We start from the raw sequence: 13,275 nt of genomic DNA on the forward strand, positions 1-13,275 counted from the left end.
GCAGATTAAACTTGGCTGGCTGCAGTGTGTTTAAAATGTGGGAAGCGCGACGCGGGCCGTGAAAGTGAAAGGGCGGAATAAAATACTGCTCCAATAGCTCCAGCTATCATAAATTACGCTGAGGAAAGAAATTGAAATTTGTTGGTCACGTGAATGATCTAAAATAGATTTTCCCCCTCGCAGTAAAGTACTGGCCCTAATCTCCATCTGACAGTAATCTGCGCTGGATTAGAATAAAACCACTTCAAGATTTGCATGAAACAGAGAGAGAGAGAGAGAGAGAGAGAGAGAGAGAGAGAGAGAGAGCCGCTAAACCTAAACAGCCCTCCAGCTCGTAGCTCTCTTTAGTGTTTCTTCGCCTCGCAGCCACCGTTTATTTCTCCTTTTCAGTCGGTTAGCCTCCGTCTCGGCGCTCTCCGACTCTTAGGAAAGGGGAGGAGAAAAGAGGACTCTCCCTCTCTCTCTCTCTCCCTCTCCCTCTCTCTCAGTGAGTGCTGGCTTGTGGTGGGTGTTGTAGTCAGTTAGCCCGAGCGGAACGTTAGCAGCAACCACAGGAGCTTCGCGCTGCCAAGGCAACCCCCCCGCGCGCACACACCTGGCCGCGTCACGTGACCCCGCTTCTACCTGGGCGTGGATGGTGAGACGACGGTTACTTTCCCTCCACATTGCTGTCAGTCAGTCAGTCTTTGTACAAACATTCCGCGGCGCCTGTCTTCTCCACAGCGTGCGCTCTCTATCTTTCTCTCGCTCCTCGGACGAGACGAAACGAGCCCGTTCGCACAAACTAAGATGTGAACTTTTCCGAATAGCTCCGCTTTGGGGATATATCGCTCACCCTGGGTGTGTTGTTCTCCTTCGGAGGAACCGAGATCTGAAATCTGACTGAGCTACTCACTCCGCTTCTGCCAAGGTGAGTGGGGCGTCTCTCTCTCTCTCTCTCTCTCTCTCTCTCTCTCTCTCTCTCTCTCTCTCTCTCTCTGTGTGTGTTTATATCTGAATGAAGAAGTTGTAGGCACGGCCGGCTTCTCCTCGCTGTGGTCGACCAAAATACAAGCTGTGCTCGCCGAGGCAGTAACAGTTAAAGCGAACAGGCTTTCCCTATTTCAGGCATTTCCTCGCGACCATTCTCAAAGCCCCTTGAACACACACAAACAGAGGCGGTCTCACTCTCAGTCCACAGCTGGGTCGTGGACCTCCCGCCCTTCCAGACCTCCTCCGCATGCGTCTCGTTTTCATTCAGCCAAAGTTTGTTTCACGGCTGAGAGTTGAGCGTTCTGGATGTGGTCTACGCTGCTCTGGGAAACGTGAGACTCAACGGTTAACGCATGCATGAATAGTAAAATGTGCCTGAGCACGAAAAGTTCGTTTGACCCGTACAGTCATTTCATCATGCGTCAGTTTTTCAGTGATTTGAATAAAGTTCCAGAAAGAGTTCTACACACTTCAGAGAGAAGCGCACTCAGCCCCCTTTACACCCCGCCCCAACCACATTCGAGGAGAAACTTTTTAAAGTTTATGGAATTGAAATGTTTTAGAAAGAAAGGTTAAACTGGTAACAGTTATATTACATTATATCAGTTCTTGAAGCCTGTTCAAGTTTCTCCACATGTAAACAGGGTTCTTTAATGAAGTACACATGTACCTAGGAATGCACTGTAATGTGTTGTTGCAAAACTGACAATGCGTCAGTGCATCCACAATGCAGACCACATCATGGAACTGGCTTGTAGGTCATTGAGTGCTATTACTCATCACAGTAAGTCAACTATGAACTAACCTTCAATCAGCAACTTTAAGGGTTGTGAATGTCTGTTAGTTTGTTTAAATAAGAGCCGTCCATGAGGCAGTGCATAGTTTACCAGCTCATCTTTTACTAAAAGAACAGCACCACTACCCAGACATCACTGAATTTGTTCCTCAAGACGGTAAATAAGCAAGTATTGCTCTGCACTTGAATCAGCGCTGTGAAAATCAGCTGTTATTTCTAGCCCTCTGTCTTGTGTAGCTGATGACCCATCTCCATCATCTCCCTTTAAAACCTCCTCCCTCTCCAGTAAGTTGTTTTTTTTTCCTCATCACTCAAAGCCAGTCCAGTGTATATTACTGTACTGTATGCCGTAGGTTAACTACAAACCTGGAATCCTAGGCTAAGTTGTTGGACACGTGAAGAAATTGAACTTCAAAACAAGCTCTCAGATAAAACAGGGCTCTTACGTAGAGGACTAAACGTACTCATGCCTGTTTAGAAACTACTCCACAAGGGTGTGCTATTCAGCCCTTTGCATCAACGACACAATTGCCTAGTCCCAAATGCTGTATGTGCACAAAGCTGCTGCAGGGATTTAACGCGTCTCATTTCTCATGTTCACGATCAAACGGGTGCTCATAAGTGCCCTCTACGTGCCCTTACAGCGGCCTTCGGTGAGGTCTGCCAGGATGCGGACTCAGCAGTGCCTTATTACCCAAAATCCTTGAAATACAAGTGAGGACCGTTGATGGACGGTTTTGTTTACGACTCTCTGTCCGACATGACAAAGTGAAAGGTGTTCAGACGGGAGCATGAATGCATTTTTTTTATTCACTGAAATTGCCACTTAGATACATTGTGCTTGTAATATGAACTGAGCTACAGTAGACGACTCAATCAGCTTAAAACACAAGTACCGCCAGGCACCTGTAGAGCAGGGAGAGCACACAAGTCTGTCCCATTGGCATGCGTCTGAACCGAGCAGCCTTGAGGTATGTTGTGTGTGTGTGTGTGTGTGTGTGTATGTCTGCCTCTTGTTTATGTTACCAAAGTGTATATGTGAGGAGGCCCAGAGGGCTTAGGGTTTAGGACTTAGGACATTTGTAGCAGGGCAAATAACTGCATTCGGAATCAATCCTTGTTATAGAAGTAGTGTTCTGGCCATTTGTAGTGTTCCTCAACATCAAAGTGATAAATCTGACTGACTGTATATTGCACTATAAAAGACTTAAATGCACTGCAAATTGTTGTGTACAGATGATATACGTTACACAACACAATATATCCCATAACTCAGCGCGGTTGTTCAATTACAAAGATTTGTTTATGTGACAGAAAAGATATTCGGCACGTTTTTATGAAGCCGTAATATTTAATGTAGTGTCTGCAAAGCCTTTCAGTTGTTCCCTAGTCAGATCGCTGTGTAGCAGATGCTATGTTGGGAATAGTGAATGAATTAACAAATGAACTGTTCAGAACAAAGCCCACGTGTCCTTGTTTTAACAGCAGCGTCCCGACTCTAGTGTCTTTTCACTAAGTTGTGCAGCAACATAAACCTCTCAAAACAAATCCTCCTGCATTTTCAGGGTCCTCCCTGCTCTTCTGAAAGAACATCATCAAGTGAACAAGCTGCTGTTCTTTCTCATTGGTGTCTCAGCTGATGGGGTTTTATTAAGGCAGGACAGAATGCTCTTTATCTTTATTCAGACTCTCTCAGTACATTGAGGTGCACAGTAAAATATTATGGTCGAAGTCACTGCCCATATCCCTTGCACGAGAGCCAAATTCCAGTCATAAAGCTCTCTGCTGCCGCTGTGAGAGAGCTCATGTGGAACGGTGGTGGTCAGGTTGCTTACTGTGCCCCTGCCCTCTGATTCATCTGGCATGCTTGGTCATTTGTTTGTGTGTGTGTGTGTGTGTGTGTGTGTGTGTGTATACACAAAAGTCTACAGAGAAGCTCTTTTTTAAATGCTGTTTCTTCTGTTTTGTTTGTCTTGAGTGAGAGAGAGAGAGAAAGAGAGAGAGAGTAAAAGAGGGAGAGACAGTAGATCCCATTCAGGATGTCTGAGGTTTTGCTGCTCTTCCGTATCTCTCAGCCCCTGGCACTCTGCGGCCTCACTGTACGGCCTCATTGTGGCTCTAAATCGCGCCTTTATCCAAAACTCTCATGCATCTCCAGCCAGAGCTGAGAGAAAGGCACTGTAAAAGAGAAGCTGCATCTTCAGGGGATTATCCTCATTAAATGACATTAAACAAACGCTTTCGTGGAGGAGGCGGATTAAAGAGCTTTCTCTCTCTCTCTCTCTCTCTCTCTCTCTCTCTCTCTCTCTCTCTCGCTCCCTGTGTGTTTATATATGAGGGTAACGGTGATCGAAAACTGGGAGTGGCAGGATCCTTCTCACTCATCGTAAGGGGCATATTCCCCAAACACTTGCCATCTGTGCAGATCTCTCTCTCTCTCTCTCTCTCTCTCTCTGTCTGTCTGTCACTCTCTCTCTGTTTCCCACTGTTTTGTTCATTCACCTGTAACAATCTATCTCCTGTCCACACGTGTGCACAACCTAAAAAAACAGCTTCCTTCTCTTCCTCATGGTACCTCACCTCACTTTTCTAGCTTATCTGCTGCTCTTTGAGGAGATAGAAAAGGCTGGCTGTTCCTTATCAGAAGCATGAAGCAGTGATAAATGCTTTCTCCGTACAGTCCTCACAGCTGAGAACGACCCCATTCACCTTCAGTCACTGTGCTCTTTTCAAGCTTCCCTCCATAATGTCATTACTTTCATAATACATCCATTACTCACAATCATAAGCTACTGTGTCACTAATGCCGGTCCGCTAAAGTGAGTGATATTTTTTTTCCCTTCATTTAAAGCTGAATAAACAACGAAAAATCTGACACTGCAAACCACAAACTATGGGGTGACTTTGTGTTTACTCAGAGTTGTTTTTTTTTCTATTTTTTTTTTTTTTTTGTTGTTTTTGTTTGGTCTTTTCTCTCTACAAAAAAACAGTCTTGCAGCACTTCAGACTCCTTGTTTTGAAGGCCCTTATTTTCCATGTGTGTAGCATTACTCATCTAGAATGGCTCGCCGCAGAAGAGGCTATACTTTACTTCCTCTTTTACTGCCGCTTAGTAAATCACTGTCATTTTGAGATGTGCTGAACTGCTGTGTTGTCAAAGTTGTTTAATTCCCCGTGACTTGGTCTCATATTAAAGCAAAGGCAGCCCACAAAATCGCACACTAAACTAACAGCGTAAGTTGACAAACATCACCTTCAACACCTCCAAGTGATGTTTCATTTACACTACCTCGTCAAAAGCAATCTTTTTTTGGTGGCTCATCAATTTATTATTCCAGTCTCAGTGAGAAAGGAGCACAGGAACACAGAATGTTTAAATTTCAAATGAGAACATGACCAGAGAGTGCCAGGAAGCTGTACTGAAGTCACCTGTGCCTTAGCACTGGCTAATATATGTATATAAATGTCGCAGTCATAGAGAGATTATATGGTATTTGGTCTGTTTTTCCAGTGTTTCCGTTGTCTTCAGTTTTAGGCTGCAAAATAATTGAATTAATTTATCTTGATTAATTTTGTTCTTTCTGTAGTTAATTGTGTAATAAAGGTTTTTGTTTGTTATTTGAACAATTTTTACACTCCATTACAAATTTCCATTTAAATCTTTGCATTTTTTTCATAGTGAGGTGAGACAAAGTAAAGTCTATCAGAATTCATGTGCTTCTTTCTGTAACTCGTAATATGTTCATTGCATGACTTCAGGTTCCATTTCAATGTAACATGAAAATCATACAATTGCAAGGTCAAAATTAAACAGATTTAACTATTTCTGCTATTCATCAACACTATTCAAACACTGTTGTGACTGTAGAACTCTTGGCCTCATACTGCTACATTGTGTCTTGAAAGCCATTTTTAATGCCTTTGTTAAATACACACGGACCAACAGGATACATTTGTAAAATATTGAAGCATTTTCAAAAATGCCCTGGAATATTCTTTCACTTTACTCTGATGTTTCTTTGTTGATGCTTGAAAGTCCCCTGTCCTAACGAGTTGATGACAGCCTGCAGAGCTTTCTCCTAAGAGGAACTAGCTTGCGATTTCACTGTCTAATCGAGTTTTTCTGACTGTGATATAGAGGTCCCCCAAGACTTAGAACTGAGAAATACTAGAACAGTAGTCTAACTGTAAGGGAACCATGCTAGGAAATGGCTAAGCTATGACTCGGCTGAGCATTAGGCAGAAAATCTGTGAGCACTTTCTTTTCAAAAAGACTGACTATGGTTGTCACAGATGTATTCTTTTGTTCTTTGCATACAAAGAATATTTTCACAAAAACACCTTTGCCATCACTTTTTTTTACATTGTGTTGCAGTTGCATAAAGATTTGTGATAGGCCCTGTTGGAACCTCTTCTCTTCAGGTGTTTTGACATGGAATGCCCCCTAGACTACTCTAACAAGATACTGTGGAGATAATAAATCATGCATGAAAATGAAAATTGCAAGCTTCCTAGTTTATAACATGAGAGGCTGAAAGTGAAACCGTTCTGGACAGCTAATTCATCCACAAGGATACAGAAGGGGCTGTGGTCAGTACCAAATGGTATTCATTTCTGTCCAATCAGTAGAATTTAGCGAGTGTTGTTCGGGTTTCTACCCTTCTGTTGTCCTGTGTGCACTGTTCCCTTAATAACGGAGCTGCCGCATTATTTGATGTCCTCAATTTGTTTTCCATGCTCTTGGAAGTGCTGGTAATTTGCTTCCTTTATTAATGCACTAAAGCATCTCTGCTGTTTCACTGTCAACTTTTGAGCAGTTATGACCCTTTTTTCTGCTCTAAGAAGCTTGAGAGCTGCTAGACCTTTTCTGAAGTATTAAAGCTTGGAAGAATTGCAATGGTTTAGTTTAAACTCTTTTTTTTTTTTTTATAGAGGGTGACCCTATCAACCCCCTACTCGTTTTTGTCTGGAGTCAAATGGTATCTGCTCTGAGAGGTCACCTGACCTCATTCTGGTCCTCTCTGGCCTGACTGGGAGGCAGGTATATACCATGTGTCAGTGAGGCTGGCACAGTTGCCCTTTGCTCCGGAGCCGGAGCCAGCTTTCTATGTCTACTGTATTGGTTAAAGTTGGATGGCTCAGTGAAACTGGCCCTGGATCAGCATGGGACAATAACTGACACCCACACACTGAGAGGGAGCAGATGGCAGAGCTGGGTGATATGTTCTGTATACCAGTATTGATGAAGCATAAGGATTTTTCTTTTTCTTTTCATTTTCCTCCCCCCCCCACCCCAGTATTGATTAAGTTATACTTTGTTAAAGGTGTTTTATATGATTTCAATCCAATACACTCTATGTAAAATTCAGTGGATGTTTCCTCATAGCTCCCTGGTCTGTTTGTGCATCGAAAGAAACAAAGTGATATGGACAGAAGAACATAACACTATTTGAGCCAACCAGCAACAAGAGGCATTTGTGCTTGTGTACAGGATGAGGAAAGGGGCAAGTCTGAAAGCTCACTGTTGTAATCCTGGCAGTGTTCATGCCTGAATTTAGAAGACAGAGCTACTGAAGGAGCACTGAAGGGAGGGGTGTGTTTGGTGTTGAAGTTCAGATATCAACCTTTGCTCTCCAGAATTGCCTTTAAATGTAGGTTATTTCACTGGTAAGCTGCTTCAGATTAAAAAACAAACAAACAAAAAAAAATAAAAATAGCAAGTATTATTTAAAAAAATATATGTTTTGCATCCAGGTATAATTTTTAAAAGCAGATCACAATAGGTCATTTAAAAAGTACAGGTCAGTATTTTGGGGTTATAGAATTGGTTATAACATTGTGTTGAGTTAATCTTTTTTTTTATTTTTTTTATTACAACGTTAATTTATACAGGCAAGTCATTAAGAACAGGCTCTTATTTACAGTGGCAGCCTAGCAAGCAGCAAATGCCATGTGAAGGAAATAGAAATACAACCCCAAATCCAATTACGTTAGGACATTGTGTAAAACATCAATAAAAACAGAATATGATGATTTGCAGATCCTTTTCAAACTATATTCAGTTGAATACACTACAAAGACAAGATATTTAATGTTCAAACGGATAAACTTTATTGTTTTTTGAAAATATTCACTTATTTTGAATTTGAGGCCTGCAACACGTTCCAAAAGAGTTGAGACAGGGGCAACAAAAGACGGGGAAAGTTGATGAATGCTCAAAAAACCACCTGTTTGGAACATTCCACAGGTGAACAGCCGAATTGGAAACAGGTGAGTGTCATGATTGGGTATAAAGGGAGCATGTTCACCACTTTGAGCAAATCGTCCAAACAGTTTAAGAACAATGTTTCTCAACTTACAATTGCAAGGAATTTAGGGATTTCATCATCTAGAGTCCATAATATCAATATCAAAAGATTCAGAGAATCTGGAGAAATCTCTGCAAGTAAGCGGCAAGTCTGAAAACCAACATTGGATGCCTGTGACCTTCTCAGACGGTACTGCATTAAAAAACAACATCACTCTGTAACGGATATTACCACATGGGCTCAGGTACACTTCAGAAAACTATTGTTAGTGAACACAGTTCGTTTCTTCATCTACAAGTGCAAGTTAAAACACTACCATGCAAAAAATAATAACCAGAAATGCTGTTGGCTTCTCTGGGCCCAAGCTCATCTGAGATGGACTAATGCAAATTGGAAAAGTGTCCTGTGGTCTGATGAGTCCACATTTCAAATTGTTTCTGGAAACATGGACGCCGTGTCCTCCAGGCCAAAGAGGAAAACTGTCCGGATTGTTATCAGCACAAAGTTCAAAAGCCAACATCTCTGATGTTATGGGGGTGTGTTAGTGCCCATGGCATGGGTAACTTGCACATCTGTGAAGGCACCATTAATGCTGAAATGTACATACAGGTTTTGGAGCAGTTTTTGACACTATTGAAAATGTGTGGCGCATTATGAAGCGCAAAATACAGCAACGGAGACTATTGAGCAACTGAAGCTGTACATCAAGCAAGAATGGGAAAGAATTCCACCTACCAAGCTTCAACAATTAGTGTCCTCAGTTCCCAAATGCTTATAGAGTGTTGTTAAAAGGGAAGGTGATTGCAGGCCTCAAATTCAAAATAAATGAATATTTGCAAAAAAAAAAAAAAAAGTTTATCCGTTTAAACATTAAATATCTTGTCTTTGTAGTGTATTCAATTGAATGTAGGTTGAAAAGGATTTGCAAATCATCGTATTCTGTTTTTATTTTTGTTTTAAACAACGTCCCAACTTCTTTGGAATTGGGGTTGTATAAAAACAGAGGGGGAAAAAAAGAAATACCTAAAATGTACACCATATAATGGGCAACACCAAAAATGAACAGTACTGTCAGTTAATTATCTAAACATATATGGTGGTTTTATAAGTACTGACACCTTATTCTTTCATTAATTTTCCCTTACTATGTTCAGGGTTGACCTGCAATAATGGGTCACAAGGCGGAAACACACCCAGTGGCTCATACACTCACACCTGTGGAAACACAACCTGTCAGCTTCCCAGCATGTGATTTTTGGACTATGGGAGAGAAGTGTAGCACTTAGAGGGAGCCCACAGAGATACAAGGTGAACACAAAACCCTACACATACAGTGACACGAGGCAGGGCCTGAACCCACGAAACCGGAACCCTGGAGCTGTGTGACAGTTGTTCTTGTTGTTGTTATTTTAATACTTCCAGTTAAAAGATTTTTCAAATGAATTCTTTAATAAATTAAGATGTATTTATGATTCTGCTAATGCTAAGGGGAAAAAAGGGGTTTCTTCATGATAGTCACTTTTCTCCCTTCATGATTCAGGCCACTCTTTGTGGTAGGTTTATTTGGGGTGCTGGAGGCAGGACAAACTGTTTCGGGTTTTGATTGGTTTCAGAAAAGGAGATTACGTCATCGGAATACTGCAGTGTAAGCCCACTTTGTTTTGGTGAATATTTGTTACTTAGTGCCCAGCAGCTCAAGTGGGAACACACGCCATGAAATTGTATACAACACAGTACATAAATATGTTTGTATGATTCAAGTGTTCAAAAGCAGTTAAAACCTCTACACTATTGGGATCATATATATTTACTTTAATGTAACCCAGGGCTAACAGCTGGGTTCACCCAGTTTATTCATCTTAGGCTTAAACCTTTTTGTCTTTGCAGATATGAGAGGAAATCAGACTTCCCTCAGCACTTAGATTTGTGTATCATGCCCCGTTTTCTCCCCTTTTCTCACTCTCTTCATTCACTTATGAGCTCGGTTACATCTGATAGCAAAGCCTCATGGGAAATGGCAGGCATGAGGTGAGATCATATCCATTCTCACACTTCCCAACCAGCAGCTGTCCACAGCTCTGTCAGCCCGCGGGGCCAGATCTGTGTCTTCGCTTCATCCACCCACCCACCCACCCTCTCTCAGCTCTCTCCTACACTTCCCCTCCCTCACATCCTCCTTCTCCCACTCATGCTCATGCAACTAGTTTGTTCAATTTGTGTCATAGATTGTGCCATATACCTCATTCTAGCTGTAGCACAGCACTCTTCGTCCACTTATCTCTCTGTCCAACTCTCTTGTTCTTGTTAGGGTTGCATGACATGTTGGTGAACGATATATTATTTGATTTAATTGAAAAAAACAATATTAACATACAACCAACTTAAATTTTTTAATTAAATTACAAGGACAGTAAAGTGCCTAACTGCATTTTACTATCCTTCAAATGGGCGATAAAAGATTATGTTCCCCTCCAAAGCAGGAACGCCACAGCCACCCATATATAAATCTTGATGACCTTGAGTAGGCCCAAAATGTTGCATTATATTATGTCTGATAAATATGTAAATGTCATGGCTGTATAAAATCCATCACTGATCTATCATGCTAACCTTTTCAAACCTGGTTTGTGCAAATTGCACTTCAAATAGTATTTACAGTTTGAACATATTGTTAATTTTGTTGCTGCTTTACAGATTTTATTATTATTATTATTTGAAGAACTGATTAAATTTGTTGGAGTGTGTATGCTTAGTGAGGATACAAGAATCCCATGTTCCTCACGGTTCAACATGAATGGAAGTGTGTGGGTTGGAACTCAGCCTAGAGAATTGTGAGCTCTTGGTTCAAAGGGTCTGGTTATAGGCATGAAAGAGTTTATCAGTGCAGAATTAGACTCTTGTATGGCAAGGCCTAATGGAGCCGTTTGCGAAAGACGTAACAGCCTCGGCTGCTGCTTCTCTTCCCATCAGCAGAGAATGAGCTGGCAGAATGGCATTCTTGACTGCAGAGATGTTCCTGCGCACTATAAACAGACAGACGCTCTGTGTGCTACCGGACGGCCTGTGTTTGGAGGGATGGCCTGTTTGGTGTGGACTATTAAACACACTGTGGCCCATTTTTGTTACATGAAATCATTTGGGCATGCAAAATAGTGTACAATAGTTCTAATATTCTTTTCAATTCAACATTCTAATATAGGCAACCGTTCCGAACACTGATTAGACATCCTTTGTTTTGGCAGGTTTCCAGGATGTTTTGTTGAGCTGAAAGAGAATGAAAGGATTCAGCACAGCTCTGTATTTTAAAGCTTTTCAATAGGTCTTCCTGCAAGTCTTTAACAGAGGCTACCAAAAGCCTCTTTTCTCAGTTTGACGTGTACTGTGAAGTCGTGTTTTTTTCCCTTTTAAACAATCTCTGTTTTATGATTTTAGGAAGGCTACCTGAACGTTCATAATGCAATTGAGCTGACAATGGCTTGACGCATTATTTTGGGGGAATGACTAAGCCCATGGAAGAACCGATGCATTCTTAATTTATCGCTGTGTAGAAAAGAGATTTAACGCCTGAACCCCACTCAGCTGAACAGATAAGTGCTAAATGATAGATCCACTTCATGTACCTGTCACCCACACTGCCGCTTTTGTTTCTGCACTAATGATTTTTTTCCCCCCTTTTTTTTCATTTTGGAGAGGTATTAGACTGAGCACTGAAGGATGCGATTTATTTCCCCAAATGTGAGTGATGCCACTGTTAATCCGCAAACAGCAAATGTCTAGCGCCAAGCTTATTTTTTAATTATTGTCTCTATAATACAGCTAATGGAAAGTCCAGCTGGATCATGTTATTAGTATAACTGTTTAGTGTGCTGATCTTTTTTTTGTGTGTGTGTTAATTTATTCCAATTTTTAAATTTGTCTCTCAGTGGTTAATTAAGAAGGAGAGCTTGGCTGGAGTTGTACTGGCTGTGACAGATGGATGAAGGGTCAGAAATCTGGCAACAGCTGGAAACCAAGGTCACCCCAACCTGAGAGATTGGAAAAAGAGGAGTTTAGCTCACATGGAGGAACAGATCAGTTGGGAGTAAAAGGAGGAGAGTGGTCGTTACACTCGTGGTAAATGATTCATTCAAGCCTCTATAGTGGATATAAAAATTTCAACAGGGCCCTTTCCTGGACTTGCTACTGACTCAGGACCCCAAAAAAAGGGAGAACTGGGTCAAGTGCAGTATTTTTATCACTTGTTACTGCTTCATTGAGAATGAAGTGGTGGTTTTGATGTGTTTTATATAACATCACAGGTGATTAAATAATCCGTCTGAAATGCTTTAGCCTGTATCTCTTTCAGTGCTTACAACAGTGAGTTCAAATGTTGGTTGCCTGAGTTATTTATTTAGCTGAATAATACAGTAATAGCTGGAACGGATCAGTGTGTCTCACCCATTGCTTTTTCTTCGGTGGTGGCGTTTGATGCTAATGCAAGGGTCAGTCGTGTTAGGGCCTGCGGGGCAGTTGAGGAAGGTCTGAGCTGTATGAGAGCAGGGGGTTGTTTGGCGAGCGGCACGTCTCCTCCTGAGGAGGTCCTGCTGTTCTGAAGCTTCCCAGAGCTCAGTCAGAGAGAAGGCCAGGAATTCCATCTACGTCCATTAAACCAGACACAGGCACAAGCATGAGAGCACATGGACATTCAGAGCTTTGTCTCATGCTGTCAGGACTTCTAGCTTAACTGACCTATATAGGGCTGTCGCAATAACCGCAATACGATAATATCACGCTATTGACCTGCCCACCGCAAGGAATGTCAAACAACCGTCACCACCCCAGTGTATACATGTTTTCCTTTTCATTGCATCTTCTTTCTTGTTTTACAGTTTGGTGTGTGTGTGTATGTGTGTGTGTGTGTGTGTGTGTGTGTGTGTATTAATGTTTAAAACATCATAAAAATGTTAGGAGTGTAATTTTTCTCAACCGTTGGCATCTGAACAGCCGAGTGTCAGTCTTCATTTAATAAAATGGACACAATGGCAGCAAACCTAGTCAAAAATGCAACTTCGACACTTTGGGAGCATTTCAGCTTTCAGCCAAATGAAAAGGGAGAGCCAGGCAATTCAGACGAGGTAATGTGCAAAATCTGTTCGCTGTGAAACAGGGAAATCTGAAATTTGAGATCTCATCTAGCTACCTATAATCCAACTGCCTCCA

General features: G+C 41.7%; 1 protein-coding gene across 2 annotated transcripts in view; it reads left to right on the plus strand.

Annotated features, from left to right (window-relative positions):
- Positions 1 to 538: 538 nt before the first annotated feature.
- The window catches only part of plxnb2b (plexin b2b), a 164,766-nt gene continuing 152,029 nt past the window's right edge, over positions 539 to 13,275 (plus strand). For both annotated transcript variants that reach the window (XM_066666959.1, XM_066666960.1), the window contains exon 1: positions 539 to 910. The gene's annotated coding sequence lies outside the window, so the exon portion shown is untranslated. The remainder of the gene's footprint in view (positions 911 to 13,275) is intronic.

Source organism: Hoplias malabaricus, chromosome 4 (genome assembly GCF_029633855.1).
Source record: "Hoplias malabaricus isolate fHopMal1 chromosome 4, fHopMal1.hap1, whole genome shotgun sequence".
In the NCBI taxonomy this organism is placed as follows: Eukaryota; Metazoa; Chordata; class Actinopteri; order Characiformes; family Erythrinidae; genus Hoplias; species Hoplias malabaricus.